At 45.3% G+C, this 18,797-nt stretch overlaps 1 protein-coding gene across 1 annotated transcript in view; it reads right to left on the bottom strand.

Annotated features, from left to right (window-relative positions):
* The window catches only part of LOC128429190 (plexin-A4), a 120,208-nt gene extending 102,136 nt beyond the window's left edge, over positions 1–18,072 (bottom strand). The window contains exon 1 of the mRNA XM_053415470.1: positions 17,842–18,072. The gene's annotated coding sequence lies outside the window, so the exon portion shown is untranslated. The remainder of the gene's footprint in view (positions 1–17,841) is intronic.
* Between the last annotated feature and the right edge of the window lie 725 nt (positions 18,073–18,797).

The raw sequence follows: 18,797 nt of genomic DNA on the forward strand, positions 1-18,797 counted from the left end.
GATTATGAGTGGGTAAGAAGTAGAGTAATTACACATAATCCTTTATATTCATAGAGAAAAAAAATAAGGCTTTTTCCACACTTATCTGTGGTAATCTGTCACAGCGGGTTGGGGGGGGGCGGTGAAAGAATGACAGTCGCTGTGTGGAAGATGACAATTAAGACACCTGCATGAAAACAGAAGCCCAATGGGGAGGTGAGGCTCAAAAGACAGGACAACAGCTATGTGTCAACTCAGGGGCCGCATCCTTCGAAAGCTGCATTTTAAGAAATAATATGTCACAGCGGAAAACACGAGGCTGTCCCAGTTCGAAGGCTGCTTTAAAATGTGGACGAATCATGAGTCCTTCCATCCCCCGAGAAATAAACGCTCCAACGGTTGGATCGCTGTAGTATGTGAATGAGTAGTAGCCGTGTTGTAGTGTTAGATATGACAGTATACTGTATGTACGAGCAGGAGTCTCAGTGCAAAACAAAAGTGAGGGAGGGAGCCAGAGAAATGCAAAAGATGGACAGAGAGAGAGAGAGAGAGAAAGATGAAGAAAGAGAAGACAAGCAGGCAGAGATGTGGTGTCCCAGATCAGTGGATGTACTGAGAGTAGTGGTGAATCCCCTCCTCTTCCCAAAAACCTCCTCCCACCCCCGTCCCCTGCTGAGCTCTGGCACTGATCAGAGGAGTAAGCGTCACTCTGCATCGCAGCCACACACTGGGACTGGAGCAAAACAGTGTCCCTGCTCTCAGCCAGCATAATCACAAATCCAGACACACACACACACACACACACACACACACACACACACACACACACACACACACACACACACACACACACACACACACACACACACACACACACACACACACACACACACACACACACACACACACACACACACACACACACACCAGGCAGACCACAAAACAGCAAAACACACTCCAACGTGACACCTCGGCATACACACAAAACGCCACAAAGCATACAGAGCAGGAATGTCCCCGAGCACACACACACACACACACAAACTGGCATTATACCTCGGCGCAGTCCACATTATGCCCCCCCACTCCTTTCCACAACACTGGTGAAAATCAAATTAAACTAGGAAAGTAAACCGAGGATTTTGCAGCTTGCTGGTGTCTACAAGAGGGGGGGGGCTCAACTAAATCCAAACACATCCAGGACATTTGCACTTTGTTTCTATCACTGAGGTCAATCTGATTCACATGACACTGATCTAAATATACAGATTAAAGAGCTGTAAATCTGAAATGATATGATTCACCTCGATTGGGACGTGTGCTGTTCAACAGCGTTTGTTTCAAGCAGCGGTGCTCCTTCTCTAATTTAGAGCAGCACAGCATATTCCTCAAATTGCAAGCATCTTGTCAAATCGTCAGACGGAAAATCTGAAGTGTCACCAAACATCTGATTTGCAGCAGCTCTGTGGAACATGGGGCTCATCCTCCTCCTCCATGATAATCTGTGACTCATCGGGAAACGCCGGAAACTCACAAGAGACTTGGGCGCGATTCTTGACACGTGGCAACCAGGTGATATTGGATCTGATCATCTCACAGGGAAGTGTAGAAAGACACAATGTGTGCGGCCTAAAAAACACAATTATAATCTTCGGTGTAAACTGCTCATATTGGGCTGAGGCTGCAAAAATTTGCATCACAGTCTTGGTTTGAATCCCATGGCCTATCAGAGTATCGCTGCAAACATTTGATTTCATTATTGAAACTAAAAACTATTATGTTTAGAAGCAGCTTCAACAATATTCTGGTATATTGAGAAACAACAATGAGGCTGCATTCCATTATAATAAAGCAATGGCCTTTTATTTACACGCACACACACCTTTGAACAAACAACAACTTAAATAATGATGGAATGGAGTAATCGGGTTTAACACACCTATTCGCCTGAGCTAACCCCTGCTGGTGCACAAAACAGATGGTGCACTCGTCTCTCTAAGGAAAGACGGCAGTGGAGAAGAAAAAGGAAGGAAAGAGATAATAGAGAGAGAGAGAGAGAGAGAGAGAGAGAGAAGGCGGGGTGTCCTTGGTGTTTACATCAAGTCGTGGATTAGCAGCATGGATTACTGTCACCAGATACCCTGTCTAGATCGGGGTTAGGAGGTCTAATCCATCGTGGAGCTCGTGATATTACAAAAAAAGCCTGAGGATTGTACCGTCAACCAGGTCCATGTCATATGAATGACCAAAAAAAAAAACTGAGAAACATGATGTTCTACAAACCCAGTGTTGACAAGCAGCAACATGTTATTTTTAATTATTTAAGCTAGAACTGAATCTGAAATCTGCACCTGACATCTTTAAAGGAAATTGGTTTATACCAAATCACATGAATTCCCCACGTTGGGGAGGAATTATGTCTTACTAAATGTGCTAACTACGATTATACTGCATAAGTGGCTTTCAAATGGAGGCGATATATTCACCAAACAGAATGATGATGTTCACGACTCTCGAAAGCCCCAGGTTACGTTAAATGGCAACGTTTACGACGATTCCTTGCCAACGCTTTTAAATTCTTCCTGCAAGAGTCTGGCATTGAGCAGCGTGATTAAGGGTTGAAGGTTTTTCCTCAGTGGGGAAAACAGATAAGAGTGTCTTCGGCTTGGCCGGATGCCTCGCCAAACACAACATCCGTGTTCTGAAGGTGGGAAGCCAGAAAGGGATCATGTCCTCGTTGCAGCATGAGAGGCGATCCCTACGTTTCAGGATCCCTGGGCTGGATAAGCTGCAATGGGGGGGGGGGGGGGGTGGGATAGCGTAGATGTTTGCCCGTGTCCCCCCCCCCCCCCCAGCACTGGACGAAAGGATGAGCAAGTGACTCTTTGTGTATCAGATGCTTGTCCACACAATCGCACGACAACAGCAGGAGACAGCTGCACAGAATGTGGGTGGGATACAAAACAAACAGTACATGTCCTGAAAAGACACTGGATGACAGAATCATAGCCGAGCATATGAATCACTGATCCAGTATAAGTGTGTCAAGAATAAACCCATTTTCTGTGTCATATCTTTTCTGACTTTCCTGCGAGCTGGCCGTCTATCTCTCCGTCTCTGTGTCTCTCCTCTTCACTCTCCTGCAGTGAGTCAGAGCATTTCAAAGAAGGGGTCTAGGCAATGATCCAACTGGACAACCCCTCTGGATTTGAGAGAAATAGCTGACATCTGCCCGTCCCCTCTTCTTGCTCAATCTCTTTCATTTTTCGCCACTCCTCCTCTTTTCCTCTCACCCATCTGAGACTCGCTAATCCTCCTCGGCAGAAGAGGGGTTCAAACGCACTCATTTTTCTAAACACACACACGGGCGCGGAGTCAGGTCCCTGCAGAACGTTTTCAATACAGGAATAATAATCTCTGCATTGTGTCTTTGGTTGCTGGTGGAACTGCACTGCAAAGAGAGCGAGGAGCGACAGAGTCCTTGAGGGAGTGCAGCACTCAAATAGTCCTTGTAGTTTCCAAGTAAGGTCAAAGCGCACACTGTAAACCTCCACAGACACACACACACACACACACACACTCACACGCGCACACAAGGCGAGTCCTCTGTGCAGTGAGTGCTGATGGAGGCTGAGATAAAGGTGAGTTATCATCAGTGCACATCAACAGGCTCTAATGACATTAGGAGGACTGTTGAGGAGCCCACTGGCCTGCCGTCGGCGCGTCGCTCTGATTGGCATCTGAGTCTGTCAGACTTCCTGAATGGGCGGGGCCTCCTAGTTTGACGCAGACGACAGAGCATTGATTGGACAGGGCCATCGACAGGGTGAACATGATGAAGCTCTGGATTCAATTAGGATGGAGCCCCGGCTGTTTATGGGGGAATGATGTTACGGAAACGATAATGAGCTTTACTCGCATGTAAACAAAATAGCAGGCGAATGCATAGTTTAAAACAAAAGACAGTAAAAGTACAGTAAACCTGAGCAAACGTTTGAAACCTGCTGACAAGAGTACATTTAAAAAATACACTTATATGGACGGTTTTAAGCCGGTTAACAGAGACGATACGCTCTCTATCGTTCTCCAAACTGCCCCCAGTTATGGTCCTGTTGTGCCTTATAAGCTCGTTTGGAATAAAAAGGCAGAGATATTTTGCTGTAATTACGATAAATGCAGCTAAGAATCCTCCATAAACGGTGTTGCTAGGTGCTGTCTGACAGCTGCTTTCACAGAACATATTCAAAGCCTCTAGCTCCCTTCTCCTTTTCCTTTTCCTCTCCTCCCTCTCTCCCTCTCTCCCAATTCCCTTATTCCCCGTGCTCACGGGTAGACAGGAATGCAGGGCCGTGTCGACAAATCAGCACTCGCTTCCATCGGCTGCCGACTGGCACCATCTGAAGTCCCAACACGTCCTCCCCTCTCTTTCTCCATCCATCCATCCATCCATTCTTTCCTTCCCTGTTCCTGCTCTCCTTCCAGCTCTCCCTTACCTGTTCATGAGAACACAATCTCTCTCTCTCTCTCTCTATCTTTCTATCAACCCCTTCCCTCCTTCCTTTCTTTCCTCTGCAGGTCTGGTTTCCAGTATCCCTCTTTTCCTCCCGACACAGTAATTATGAGTTATAGTTTTGCTTGAAGCTGGAATGATGGATGTTTTCGCTGCAGAATGAGAAACAAACACGGCAGTGCAGCGTGTTCTGTGTGTAGACGCCTTGTGTGTTTTGGTTAAAGAGACAGAAATGACTTGTCACCTTCGAGGCAGCGTTTTGCTGTGGAGCTGCAGCAGCATCCTCACGGAGGAGCTGGGGTCTATCTGGATAAGAGCCTGGCTGTTTTTATCAGCACGGCTGATATTACCTGCAAATTGGATCTCCTAATAGATTCATGTTGGCTCGTAAAGACGACACATTTGCAGAAATGCCAGATACTGTACGGCATGACATAATAATACTACCACATGTTTGTTTGTTAGCAAGATAACACTGAAACTAAAAGAGAGATTTCCATGAATCCTAATGGAAACATGCCTTATGTGTCAAGGATAAACGCATTACATCCTCTCTTTGACATGGCGAGATATCGGGCGTGTTTCAATATTTTCCTTGATTTCTTAGGGAATTATTAATGGTTCTTGATGAAAGAAACCGGGCATGTTAAGGGAACTGGAATTTAGGAGTGTGTGGAATTCGGTGCAGATCTAAATAAAACACCAGAATTGTAGTGAATTTAAATGTGGCTTCATGAGAGAGCTGTTGGGCCTTGTTTGGTAGCAGGAGAAAGGAAACACCATGAAACCGATTTCAACCAAACTAAGTGAAGGGAATAAGTCGGGGAATAAATGTTGGCGCAGATCAAGCTCTTATTTTCGTAGGATTGTTTCGCCTTAGCAGATGTAAATCCGCTCTAAGGGCCATAATACTGTACATTGAGGAATCTCCACCAAGTAGGGTTACATTATAGATGTTGCTCACCACCGTGAACACACACACACATAGATCACTGTAAGCAGTAAATCCCTCCAAGCAGATATCCACACACGTACACAGGCATGATGTGACCGCTGAGGTTTTCATCATCCTGTGGCCAGCAGCAGTGTCCCTGGGTTGTTGTAAGATTTGATTTCCAGCTAAGGTGACGTCCTCAAAGCTCTTCTTTCACGTTGCTCTATTCCTCTGTCTTCGCTGCCTCTCTCACACGACCTATATCCGAGCATTCAGTGCCACTGAATCAGGTGATAAATCAGGAGTTGCAACACTTCTGCACACAGCACACTTTAGGCCTCCAATCATAATAAACAGCTTATGTGGGATGGCACAGTGGAGGTAATGTGAATAGGGAGGAGTGAGATGGCGACGCCTATTGAAAACATTGCCCAGGGAATTGGGAGATTAGGCCGGGAGAAAAAAAAAGAGGTTGTATGATGAATGTGGGAACTAAAGCTCTGTCACAAGTCCTCCCTGGGAGCTTCCCCTAAATGTTGAGACTCTCTTATTTAAGGTGGCTCTTCAAACACAGAGCTGCAGGAGGTAACGGTAAAATAACTTTTCTCTAAATGCAGCTGGTGAGCGTCAGGGCCTACGGCAAAACTGGAACCAGAAATGCAGATCAACAACGAGGCTCGTCGGGGGGGTGGCTGAACTGTAACTTGAGAGAAATGTGTTTCGTACTCAGACACTGATCCGTACCGCGATGATGCACAATCAAAACATGGGTTGAGGGCAAAGGGAGAGGGAGAGGGTAATCAGAGTGGGGAAAGAAGGGGCATGTCATAGCATGAAAAGCAGAGACTATTACTAGACTAATAACGGTAACAAATGAACCTGTGAGCCAGCCTGAACAATACCCGAGCTGTGTAACACCAAATGCAATTCAGCTATTATTTATGATTAATGTTATCCTGCTATGACATGTCAAATTACCTGCTGAGAAAGTCCTATAGGAAAACTGACAGATGCACCACACCCAAACTCTAAAACAGACACACATTCACACACACACACACAGAGTTCAGGGGTGACGGCAAAGTGTGCAAGAGTTCAGTTGGCTGAGAATATGCGGTGCCTCAGGGGAAAGCACATGTAAATTTTAACCATAACATTTGCATACCCTCTGATCTAAACCGTTTTCATCGTGGAATAGAAATTTAAAAGAACCAAATGTACGGATTGATGTGGCCACAGAAAAGCAACAAAGGAATCAGTCACATCTTTCGGAATACTCGATATGACCTTTTGAACCTTTAATATTTACCATATCATTGCTTTAACTTGTTTGAGTCACTGACCTCCAGTAAAACTGTATTATTCATTATTATACATAAGAAACGTTGTTAACACTGTCAGAATGTTGATTATTCCCAGCAGGTTGCAGCTTGTGTAACTGGGGGGGGGGGGGGGGGGGGAGAGATAACATCTCTCCATGTCAAATTAACTGCTCCTGAACTCACCCCTTAGCTAAATCGGGTTTTCTGGCTGAGTCACAGTAAACAGGATCAGACCTGCCCCAGTTCGGACGTTCCGTCTGAACCAATGACGCCAGTGATCCCCGACCACCGGCCACACAGGCAGCTGCACAGTCTGTTTGTATTCATGCTTTATATCTAACTTTACTTCTCCGCTTCTCCTTCTGAATCCTTCATCGTGGTGACCCCGTCTTCTTCTGCTTTCTTCTTCTCTTGCTGTTGCTGAACGCAGCCGAAGCAGACTTGACCTCAAAGATTAACTTCTTAGACATGAAAGCTTGATAATTTCCAAGGCTTTGTGGTGATTATAAAACGTTAAACTGATGCTTATTCTCTGATCCCCGCTCTGTTCCTACATTGTTTTTGTTTTTTGTGTGAAGTATGAACCAAGGTGTGAGGGTCCTCAGTGCATCAGGTCTGTTTGCTGATGTGTGTTAACAAGTGTATGTGTGTGAAGTAGTGTGTGTACGCGAGTTCGGCAGAGCCTAGCACAAAAGACAAGGAGTGAACTACTGGACAATAACAGTTGTGTTAATCCATACTATTTTATCCCCATTCCATTCGCGCGCACACACACACACACACACACACACACACACACACACACACACACACACACACACACACACACACACACACACACACACACACACACACACACACACACACACACACACACACACACACACACACACACACACAAAAGAAGAGCACCATGCACATCTGTGAGCCTCATCAGTGCAGGGGTTGATTTGCTTTGCTTAACGGACATGGATTACAGCTTTACCCCTCTAATCCATACTGGTGATGAAGAAGAGTCTTAAAGATTTCGACTCCTGGTTTACTACGCACAGATGGAATGAGGTCAGACGACTGGCCAGTAGTGTCCTTTTGAATTAATTCTTTGTTTCTTTAATTCACTTTTAACTGGCAACTAACCTAGTCTCCACTAATCCACTGACACAAAATAAAGGGCAAAAGTTCATTATTTTCGGGGCTTGAAAAAACACTTAAACTAACCACATTTTGTCATTTATACTGACGGACTAGTGAGAAACATGGAATAAACAACACTGCTATCAGATAACAACAACCTAACAAATCAATGTATTATCTGACAGGGTCAGTTAGACACACAATGCATTGGAATTTACTGCGTTCATGGTTGTTTATCACAGTAATTTCCATTAATTATCTAGACCGTGGCGGCACACCATATTCTACTATGTCCCAATAAACCAAAACATTTTGTGCCTCATCAAATTTACATCAGAGATCTCCTGATGTAAAGAAAACAATAATGTTACGCACACCTCTTCTTTTTTTTAAAGTATACTTCACTCTATGTCGTCCTGTTCATATGCCAACCTTGTGTAAATTACCTTGTATAGGTGAGTATAGGCCAAGTACAATAGATTAAGAGGGATTGGACATACTATACAAGACAGAAGGTCCACACCTGCACAGACTTGCAGCCCTGTGGTAACGGTCTCAGAAAATTGAAAAATGAGCAGTTTGAAAGCATGTGTCCAAAGTGCCCTTCCAGCAGCTGAGCTATTCTAATTTTAAACACATTGAGCAAATGGTGATGCTGCATTATTACTACAACTGCCGGAGAGAGAGCAAAGACAGAGAGAGCTGGTTTGATAAATAAGCACAAGTGGAGATATAGATGTGTCATTTTGCTAAAAGGTCAAAGTAGAAAGGAGGAAGTCAATGATTTGATATAGTGATGAGAGTAAAATGACCCAAAATAATAAGAAAAGTAAAAATTTGATATTTAGGCTGCTCTTCTGTCTGAACTACTGTAAACTACTGTCCCAACGCTCTCCACCTCCATTTCCATCCATCTATCGACTCAAACTAATGTTGGCGTGATGCCGTGAGAGGCAATTGCCAGTAATTGCTAATAATTGTCAATAATTACAGTAGAGGCGCCCCCCTTTGGGCGTCTTATGAAAATGTTGACGATGTTAATATTTAATCGATGAGTGAAGTGATGCAACGGAGAGACATCACGCTGCAGATGCATGTCACACTAATGACCATTTAGGTGAGGTCAAATAAAGTACAAAGGATATTCTGCAGCTTGCACAGTGAAAACACAGGGGGGAGGGGGGAGGTGTTGCTAAGGGTCATGCACACACTGACATAACCTTCTGTATATGTGGACCTATACATTCCTCCTGCCTCCCCTTGGCTGTGCTTGACCGCCAGTGGAAAGGTCAGAGCTCAAATGCTGCTAAATCAACAAGTGACTGGCAGGTGATCGGAGGTGACCTGATGAAAGCTGTGAAGCCGCAGCTGCACAATCTGAAAACACGTGATGGACATATACTCAACTCATCACTGCATTGTTTTTAAATCCATCTGTTGAAAAAACAATACAATTTAGAATCTATAAGGGAAATTAAATAAAGGTCTTCAATGTTGCACTATTGTTCTTCACCATACTTTACAGATAGTGTGATTGTGGAGGCGTGTGTGTTACATATGGAACTGCATCCTTACAACAAAACAAACATTTAACAATATGTGCACTAACAATCCGCTTTGTGGTTGTTGTTTTTTATGGTATGTGCATGTGTCTGTTCAAACATATGTCTGTACTGTCAGTACTTGGCTCTGTGATGTCCTCGGGCACAAACAGCCAACTGTTTAATCGTGAAAAGTTTTAAATACGTTTATAAAATCTGTCTTCAATGAGTGATTATGGGAGAATTAAGTGTAGATTGATGAAAATATATATATTTTTGCATAATGCTAAACTGGATTTACATAAAAAAAACTATACACTAGTTATGTGTGTGTGAGCATTTTCACTAACTGAGATGAGAGTTTAGGTTTACATGGCTTTACACGCCTCTCCACAGCCACTCCCTCATCAAACCTTTCCTCTTCTTTTCCCTCCATCCCTTAAAGCCTATGGCATAAACACACCAGACAAGCTTTCCAGCCTGCTGTCGTTCAAAGTGAGAGGATGCAAATTGTTATCCAGCGCTTGGCCCCCTCTTCCTTCCTCCTCCCCTCCTCCCCCTGCTTTAGTCGCCCCATAGCTTGTCATGGCCGTTTTGATACTTTGATTTTCTGCAAGCTTTACCTCATCGCATTGCTTTTCCCAGGGACATGGAGGAAAACCTCTTACCCAGGGACACACACACAAACATAACTATCTGGTTGCCAGATTTGCCGGCGGGTCCAGAACAACCCAATCAAAGCCCAGCTGGAGGGACTGCCGTGACAATGCAGAACGGATGGACACAAAGAATGTGGAGTGGGGAGGGAGCGATGAAAACCTCTCTCAGAACTTGTGCTTCCTCCACAGTCACATTTGTAGACTCACAGAGGAGGTGGGGAGGAAAGCCCTTTTTTTTGTGGGCCAACAGGAGAAGAAGTCAGTGGGAGGATGCTTGATGCAACACAACAAAGTGGCTCACCTTTCCTCCTCTGAGGTCTGGGGAATTGGAATAGTGCTGATGTATCCAACAACTCCCTGTGCTGTGTGTGTGGGAGATGGTCGGAGGGACGGAATGGGATGTCAGGTTCTACTGGGCATCTAGTTGCTGCACAGTTATTAATCTGAATATCATGTAAATGCTATCTCAACTATCTGCTCTTTACGCTGAAATGACAGGTCGATAAATCAATCAATAAAGTTAATGAACTTTTTTGATGGCTTGACATTTATCTTTTTAATTTTTTCTTTTTACTCATTAGTGCCTTTTCTTTGTGAGTGGGCTATTTATAATAATTATATACAGTAGGCTGAATAATCATTAAATCTATCATCTTGTTATTTATTTGTTTGTTTGTATTATGTTGTTTTAAACTCAGTGATAAAATTCATGTAATGTGTTTTTAACTTAACCAGGAGTAGCACCATACAAACACAATAAAGGCTTTCTCTAAAGATGTTTTACCCGGGAGCAGATATTGTGATACTATCACCAGATGGTGGCAGTAACATGCTCATAAAAGCCGTTTGTGAACCGATAATAACCAACAAATGAAGAAAGCTCTACGACCAAATACATGTCAAATGTGTGGAACTCAGAAATCAAGGTGCAGTAAAAGCCTTCATTAAATCTACCACAACTCTGCACAGTGAGACACACACACACTTAAACCTTTCATGTCGCTTGAACAATCAAATAATTTCCCGAACAATCACACGTCTGTGATTTCCTTCCCTAAACTTTATTATTGCATGACTTATCTGCGATAATTAAAAGATTAATAACATATAAGTACTTGATACACATAGTACCGGTTACTAGAGAATCTCAAAATACAACCACACAGTCGTCAGTGCTGAGAATGTCAACACGCACCAGCGCGCCTCTTTCCACTGCAGATCTAAATTAATTGTGAATCTTCTGAGCCGGTCGTTGTCATTTTGAAAAGGTCAAAAGTCCATCACAGTATCAAACCATCACTTCTCTTTAGTGCCTCCCGCTAGTTCTGCGGAGGAAGCGCAGCGGTGAGGACGGAATCTGTGGCGGGGTTCTCGGTTGACAAATCAAGTTGCCATAGGAACACAGTCAGTTACGTGGGTGGCAGGTAAAGATGGTGTGTGTCACTATAGTGGAAAGATTTAATTGGCCTGCCTAGGCTGAGCCACACACAGCTCAATGTACAGTTTAGAGACGACTGCAGATCCCAACAATCATCCCGACAGCGGAGGGGAGAGAGGAAGGATGACACAAAATCAAACATGTGTCAGAGTTGAGGGATGATATCATGTGGGAGTAAACATGGCCGGCAGATTAACTGGGTTCACGATTCACCAGCTTGGTGGGGAAGTAAAAAGAAAGGAGGTTTGCGAGGGTACGTGGACAAACTTTCAAAATGTGGTGCAGCAGTCAACCCCTTTCCTGGAAACTTGAATCCCAGCAATCCAAAATCAATACCAGTCACTGATGAACTCAACCAGAATAACAAATTCAACTCTAGCCCTGTTGCAGGAGAGGAACAAACTTCTCCAAAAGCACTTGGCAAGAGTTGAGCCCTGGCTAAGAGGCAGTCACTGCATTCGCACAAGCCATACCAAATCCCATCAACACAAGAAGAAGAAGAAAAAAAAACACTCAAGAAAGGCAAAATCCCAAATTCAAAAGGGAGCGAGCACACAGAGAGAAGAATAACACAAAAATCCTGTGTAAGTCTGGTTAAATCTGTCTGTAACATCCCCAACATTACGCTGCGAGACTGTGATATATCCTGAGGGGGAGGGGGGGAGGGGGGAGAAGGTGGGATGATCTAGGGAGGGTATTACAGTAAAGCACATCCTCCCCCTGCCCGTCCCACTGCCTTCTGGCTATAGCGAGGCAGGGGTCCTCCCTGAGCCCGCTGCTACACAATTACTGTGCTAACGGTGCATACTGATGCCCCCTGACACCGCTGACACACACAGGAAGTGAGACAGTCATCTGTTGGGATCCTGGTCCATGATCATCCTCCTCAACACAAAGGACACCTCCCGCTAAGAAACAACCCAGAACTGTAAAAACATAGTAATTTCTGTATTTCACCCAGTTCCTACAGGGGTCTGAATCACAGCAGCACTACACTTGAGCAAAGTAACCATCACTCCGACAAGCACTGTTCCTTCAGTGCAACACAAGAGCAAGAAATGTGCGCTTAATCAACATTTTAAAAAGCACGGTTCCTTCCTGCAGCCACACTTAAAGAAACCCTTGCTTTTTGAAAAATGGACTGATGAGAAATAAAGAAAGCCCAGACGTTAGAAGTGTCAGCCTGAACAGAGCCCCGGAGCGATGAATTAAAGCAATAAAAAACGTTTCACATGCTGGTTGTAGGTTACATGATAAATATGGAGAGTTCTGAAGTATTGTCTGGCGCGGATTAATAAGAAATGTGTGTGCACGCATGCATGCATACTTCAGCATGCGTGCACATGCTTCTTTGCGACAGGCGGGATGAAAACGGAATTAGGGGCCTAATCCTTCGCGTGGACTTAAGGCGTCGGCGCGTGAGCAAATGAGAACGAGGGAGAGAGAGAGAAAAAAAAATGCCCCAAGTCTGTCTGCAATTTCCTCATCATTTCATGCATCTGAAACAAAACTAATTTACTGCTTGTCATGCTCGGCTAGGCACACACAAACATAAGAGCCAATATGCCACAGCGTGTCATCTGCCGCCGCATCAAAGAGAGCTGTTTATATATCAGACTCACGGCTCCATATGAATCATAGAGACCTGGAAGAAATGCTTAACATGGTCTGATCAAAAGGAGCAGTCTGGTGAAACCCAACAGATACACTGGTGCCTTTCCACATCCCCTGATTCCTATCTGCAACAGCTACATCCCATATCTGCAGCCTCACTTTATATCCCTCCTCACAGGTCGTTCCAATGTCACGACCGTCGGGATGGTTTTGCCCAACCCCGCACACAAACACACAAAACGCGCACACACACACACAGAGATAAAGTTATGTGCTTGGCAGAAAGATATGGGAGGAGAGAGCTGGAGGCAGAGAGGGAGAGAAGGATTGAGAAGAAGATGAAAGGGAGCATGAGAGAGGGCTGGAGGGAGAAAATAAAAGTGGTGCAACTGTGATATAGGAGCATGTACATGTACTGGGTCCCATTATAAAAGCATGTGACAGCTTAATAGGACTCCGGCTGCCAATAAGCGGAAAAAAAAGAAGTTGTACGCCCACCCACACACACAGACACACACACACACGTATGATTATATGTATCTTCTCTGTTGGCGTCACAAACACATATGCTGAGTAAACTATTCACAGGAGAACAAAGGTTCTCATTAAATTGGAAGCTGTGGCGTGTATTGATTTTCTCCCCACAGAATTTACAACGCCTATTGTTTGGAGATGCTCGCTCCAGAGCTACGCTGTCATTGCTGTGGCAAACATCAATATGCAGCTCTATGGTGCATTACCAAAGGGTTAATTACATACTTGTAAGCAATTATTCTCCTAATGTAGCATAGAATCCCTCCCCTCCACATCGGAATTTAGATGAAAACCACCAAGCCCTCGGTCAGTGATACCATCTTTCTAATGAAGTGTCAACCAAAACATAATAGACTTTGGATCTTGAGTCGCAGAACAAGTTTGATCTCATCATTGAGAGCAAAGAGGGAGGTTTCATGTGGCCACGTCTTTGACAAGTGCATCTGAAAAACAGCTTCTCAGCAAACCAAACTACTAAAGACTTTCATATTAAATTATACATAAAATGTTGTATGTGTGCATTTAATGAGCCAGAAATATGAGAGACAAATTACAGTTGGAAGAAAAGCTGCTGAGACGGAAATACAATTTTCAATCCTCTCTGTTGTGTGGACTGGACACAAGCCTGTGGCTGGTAGTCCTGTCACAGCACCGAGGAGTGTGAGAGTGTGTGTGTGTCTGTGTGTGTCTGTGTGTTTGTGAGTGTGTGTCTGTGTGTGTGAGAGAGAGAGAGAGAGAGACATCAAGTGAGGAAGAGAGCAACAGAACGAGAATGAGAACAAACAGAGAGCTCCATTCAGGTCCAACCCACAGACACATCATTCAGTGGAACATGACGATACGTCTCTCTGTGACCAGAGTATTCATATAGGGCCTCGGCAGGCCAGTCACAGATGCATCATTAACACCACCACACCCACACACCCACACACACACACACACACACACTTCCGCCTGAGACTCGGCTACAATGCATTAATACTGCCGCAGTAAATCCTTCTACGATTTCCCATTTGAATTCATTCACATTGCCCTATTCAATGGAGCTGTAGTCTTGTAAGTGAACGGCCCCAAAAATGTAATGAATGTCTTAACTGCCAAGGTTGCAGTGAGAGTTTATCCATTAGCAAGCCATAATATTGACAAGGCCACGCTCCCCGGTTCCAAACTCCAGCCTTGTAGCCGTAACATTGGCCAACAGACAGGGTGTAGTGTGTCAATGTGAGGTGCTTACAGGCCGATAAAGGCTGCTGTTCCAATTCCTATAGGCAGGGGTTGATGGACAGCACAAGGGGAGAGGGGAGGGAGGGAGGGAGGGAGAACGAGTGGTGCCAAGGGCTCTCACAGCCTTTAAGAGTTGAGCTGGAATTTGGTGAAACGACAAGGAGGCGAGGAGACACAGATGAGGTAGGATTATCAAACTGCCCAAGGACTAAATGTCTCTCTCCTCAGACCTCAACAGCAGCAGAAGATGCACACATGCAGTAAGAGGACACAACACACGTGAATGTTCATGCAGACGTGTGCGATAACACAGAAAAGGGAAGCACAAACACAAAAGGTTCCTGCCAGCCACAGTCCCGCAGACAAACAGAGGAACTTCAGCCTGCAGTATAGAGACACTTTCCCCTGGAGACAAGCTGCTTTCCTTTGCCTCACCGTCACAGGCAGTTAAACAGCAACTAATGGACCCCACATCAACCAGCAGCATCTCGGGCCCTTTTCTTGAATGTTGTTTTCAGCTGCCCATAAAAAAAACAAAATATCAGACTTCGAAGCCAATAAAGAATCTCTCAGCTAAAAACAACCTTTTTCTCTAACCACCCCACAGCATATCTGAAATATACCATAGGTGACGGCTATGAAACATCTTCCAAACAAACCATTAAATTATGTGATAATAAACAAATATATGTTTTGATTAATTCTCCAACAAAAGCCTCATATATGGGATCAGACTCTCCCCTGCACCAGCCTGTGAAGCCATACTGCCCCTTATGGATTTCCAGCATATAGCCTTGTCCCTGCTCCCTCTGTTGAGTGCACACTAAACAATTATATGTTATCTTTTTGTTAGGACCATTAAAAACATAACTAGGACCATATAACTTTGATGCTCATGAGATTTTTACAACAATATCAATAACACAATGCTGGACACATAGGGTAATGTCAAACAGGGACTGGAGGGAGCGACGCTGAATTGATGCATTGAGTCTGGAGTGCAGGTGGGTAGAGGGAGGGAGGAACCAGCAGAGGGGCTCAGTGGGGCTGCTCTGCGAGGGATCTGCATTTTGCATATAGGGTTGGACTAGAGCAGCTGTTTTCTGCGTGTGAGGGGCGAGAGAGACGCAGGGAGCAAGGGAGGTGAGGAAGGAAGGGAGGGAGGGAGGGGAGCAGCAAGAGAGCGAGAGATGAGGCGACGACGGCGAGACAAAGTTTATGAGTCACATTTGGAATCAAAGACCTACAGCACACAGTCACACTACAGGGCTGACGCAGAGTGTATTCAGACGAGCCTGCACTGCTGTGCTCCGTGCTCACATGAATAGGAATCAGCTTAATCTTTAAAAAAAAAACTCCCTATTCAGATATAGATGAAAACGATGCCGGGAGATTACCCACAGTTAAGCTCAACCATACAAATCCATTAACCTTGAATATGGGAACTGTTTATAGAAGCACGTGCATCATTATGAGACAGTGTTTAACTTTAAATGGAGAGGAAAAATAATTTCATCGTTGAATCTCTTGGCTTATATGAGGCATAACCCTGAAGGGAAAGTGGGCACAGTCTGAATCCATGAGGGTTGACAATCCAAATATCTTTTAAATCATCTCAGTAAGTCACCAAGTTTGTTTGATTGCAATTTTGCAGAGCTTTAAAAATCCAGCCTTGTGAAGAACGTCATAAAACCATTTACAGATCCCCACAGTGAATGGGTGCAGGTTTCAACCATGATATCAAAGACAAATATGCTTCATATAATCTGCAAAATTGAATATGTTAACCTTAAATTGCACCCATCACGTGACCCTCAGTGGAATATCATCACTGGTAATAAAAAACCCAGGGCTTAAGATAAGGTCACAGTAAACTCGGTGTGCCTGCTGCATACCACAGAGACCAAGTCCCTGCAGACGCATTAAAATGTTTTCTCTGTTAACACGAGTTTCCCTAAAGTCGAGCTCTTCTTCAGGCGCTCTGTCTGAGCCACATCGGTCAAGTGCACCAGCTCTGGGGAGAGAGAGAAAGCCACATCCCAGCGATCCTGGAAAAACCCACATGGGGAGAAACGTGGCTGAGTTTAATTCAGCATAACGCAACCGTGCACGAATTATCACACGGGAAGACATGGCCACTCGTAAAATATTAACTGTGCGGACTCGCTGCAAAAAGCAAACCCAGGAATACGAGGATTGTGCAAAGGACCCGCTTGGAAAGAACCTCCCGAGCTCGAATAGTTCCAGGCTCCTTGAAATCCTGCATCCCTGAAAAGGCTCCAAAAAGGCAGGAATTCAAGAACTTCCCAAAGTATCACGCTGTGCATCATTATAATTCATGATCTTTTTAAATCTGAACATGTCGAGGGATTTGCAGTTGCTAAGCATCCTGCACAAAATCATGTGTATAGTAGAATATAAGAGGTTTTTTTGGAGACGAGCCTTAAATCCCAAACTGCAGTGCATGCATGGCTCTGCACTCCACTGGAGCTGCTCCGTGCATCGGGAGGGGAAACGCATTAATCCGACGCGGACTCCTCCACGAATCGTTCTCTTTTTAACCTTCAGACTTTGCACAGTGCAGGAGGAATACGCACAGCGCGACCATGCAGCTCCCTCTCCTCCCAGTGGATGGATGGCACGGATGATGATGGGCATTGTGGATGTATAGGGTCCCGGAGTTTGGGGGACATGGCAAGTCATTAAAAAATGTTTCTGCAATTCTCGAGATGGACAGGTTCGGTGTGAAACCCGCCCCGGTGCCGGAGTGCGCAGCGCGGGCATGGCGCAGCCTGAACAGGTGCAGCACGCCTCGGATCACCTGGCTGCTGCAGTGGCCACCTCACACCCAATCAAACCCGGGATAGAATAGCCCCAAAGCGAGCTTAAAAAAGAGATAAAAAAGAGTCCCGGCTGTGGGGACTGAAGCCGTGACAACCCCCATGTGCTTACCTGTAATCTATGCAGATATCACTTCACAGCCTCAGCCGCATCGACACTGCGGATAAGAGGCACGTCCGGAGCGATCCCCAACTCCTGGTACTCCTCCCAAAAACCGAGAGAATCACGTTAAATCCGGACGAGACAGAGTGTCCACTTTAAAATCCCCGATGAGGCTGTTGGTTCGAAGGCGATTCCTTGCACGGGAAACGGGGTTCAAAAAGCGGCGGACTTCCAGGCAGCATCCACGGTTCAGCGGGACTGTACTACGCCGCTCTGTGCGCGCTGAGACCCGGCTGCTGCAGCTCCCATCACTCGGCGAGGACGCACTTGGTATGCCGCTGGAAAAGCCGCTGCGCCGTATTGGGATACCGCAGGAAGCTGTGCGTGTGAGTGCGTGCGTGCGTGTGTGCATGCAACGTGTGCGCGTGTGTGTGTAGAGAGAGAGAGAGCGAGAGAGAGAGACAGCGTGCGTGCGTAGATGTGACTCAGTGCGGTGCTCCTGCTCAACTGAGGTGCTGCAGCGGAGTGCGAAAGAGAGAGGGTCGAAGAGGGAGGGAGGAGGACAGGAAGAAGAGAGGGAGGGAGAGAGAGAGAGGGGAGCATGCACTGCCTGGGAGTTTGCAGCGGATCTTGAGGCTCGGGAGGGACCGAGGAGGAGACGACTGTTCCCACAGGGATCCTCACTCCCCCGCGGGAACACCTCGGACGTGGAGGGGGGGCTGCGGCGGGGTTACATTTTTACATCCCTGGCAACTGCCCTAAAAGAGGCTTAGTGCGCATTAATGAGTATTATACACAACAATGTCCAGCACCGAGCAGTTTACTATAATCACGGTATTGATCTAATTCCCTTTAAAGACATTGGTTGAGATGATTCCACTGTAGTGTCCAAAAAGAAGAATGTTAGGAAAAGTTGATTTGAAAGTTTGGCACCTCCATAATTTGAATACAACAAGAAAACAATG

Source organism: Pleuronectes platessa, chromosome 22, assembly GCF_947347685.1.
Source record: "Pleuronectes platessa chromosome 22, fPlePla1.1, whole genome shotgun sequence".
Lineage (NCBI taxonomy): Eukaryota > Metazoa > Chordata > Actinopteri > Pleuronectiformes > Pleuronectidae > Pleuronectes > Pleuronectes platessa.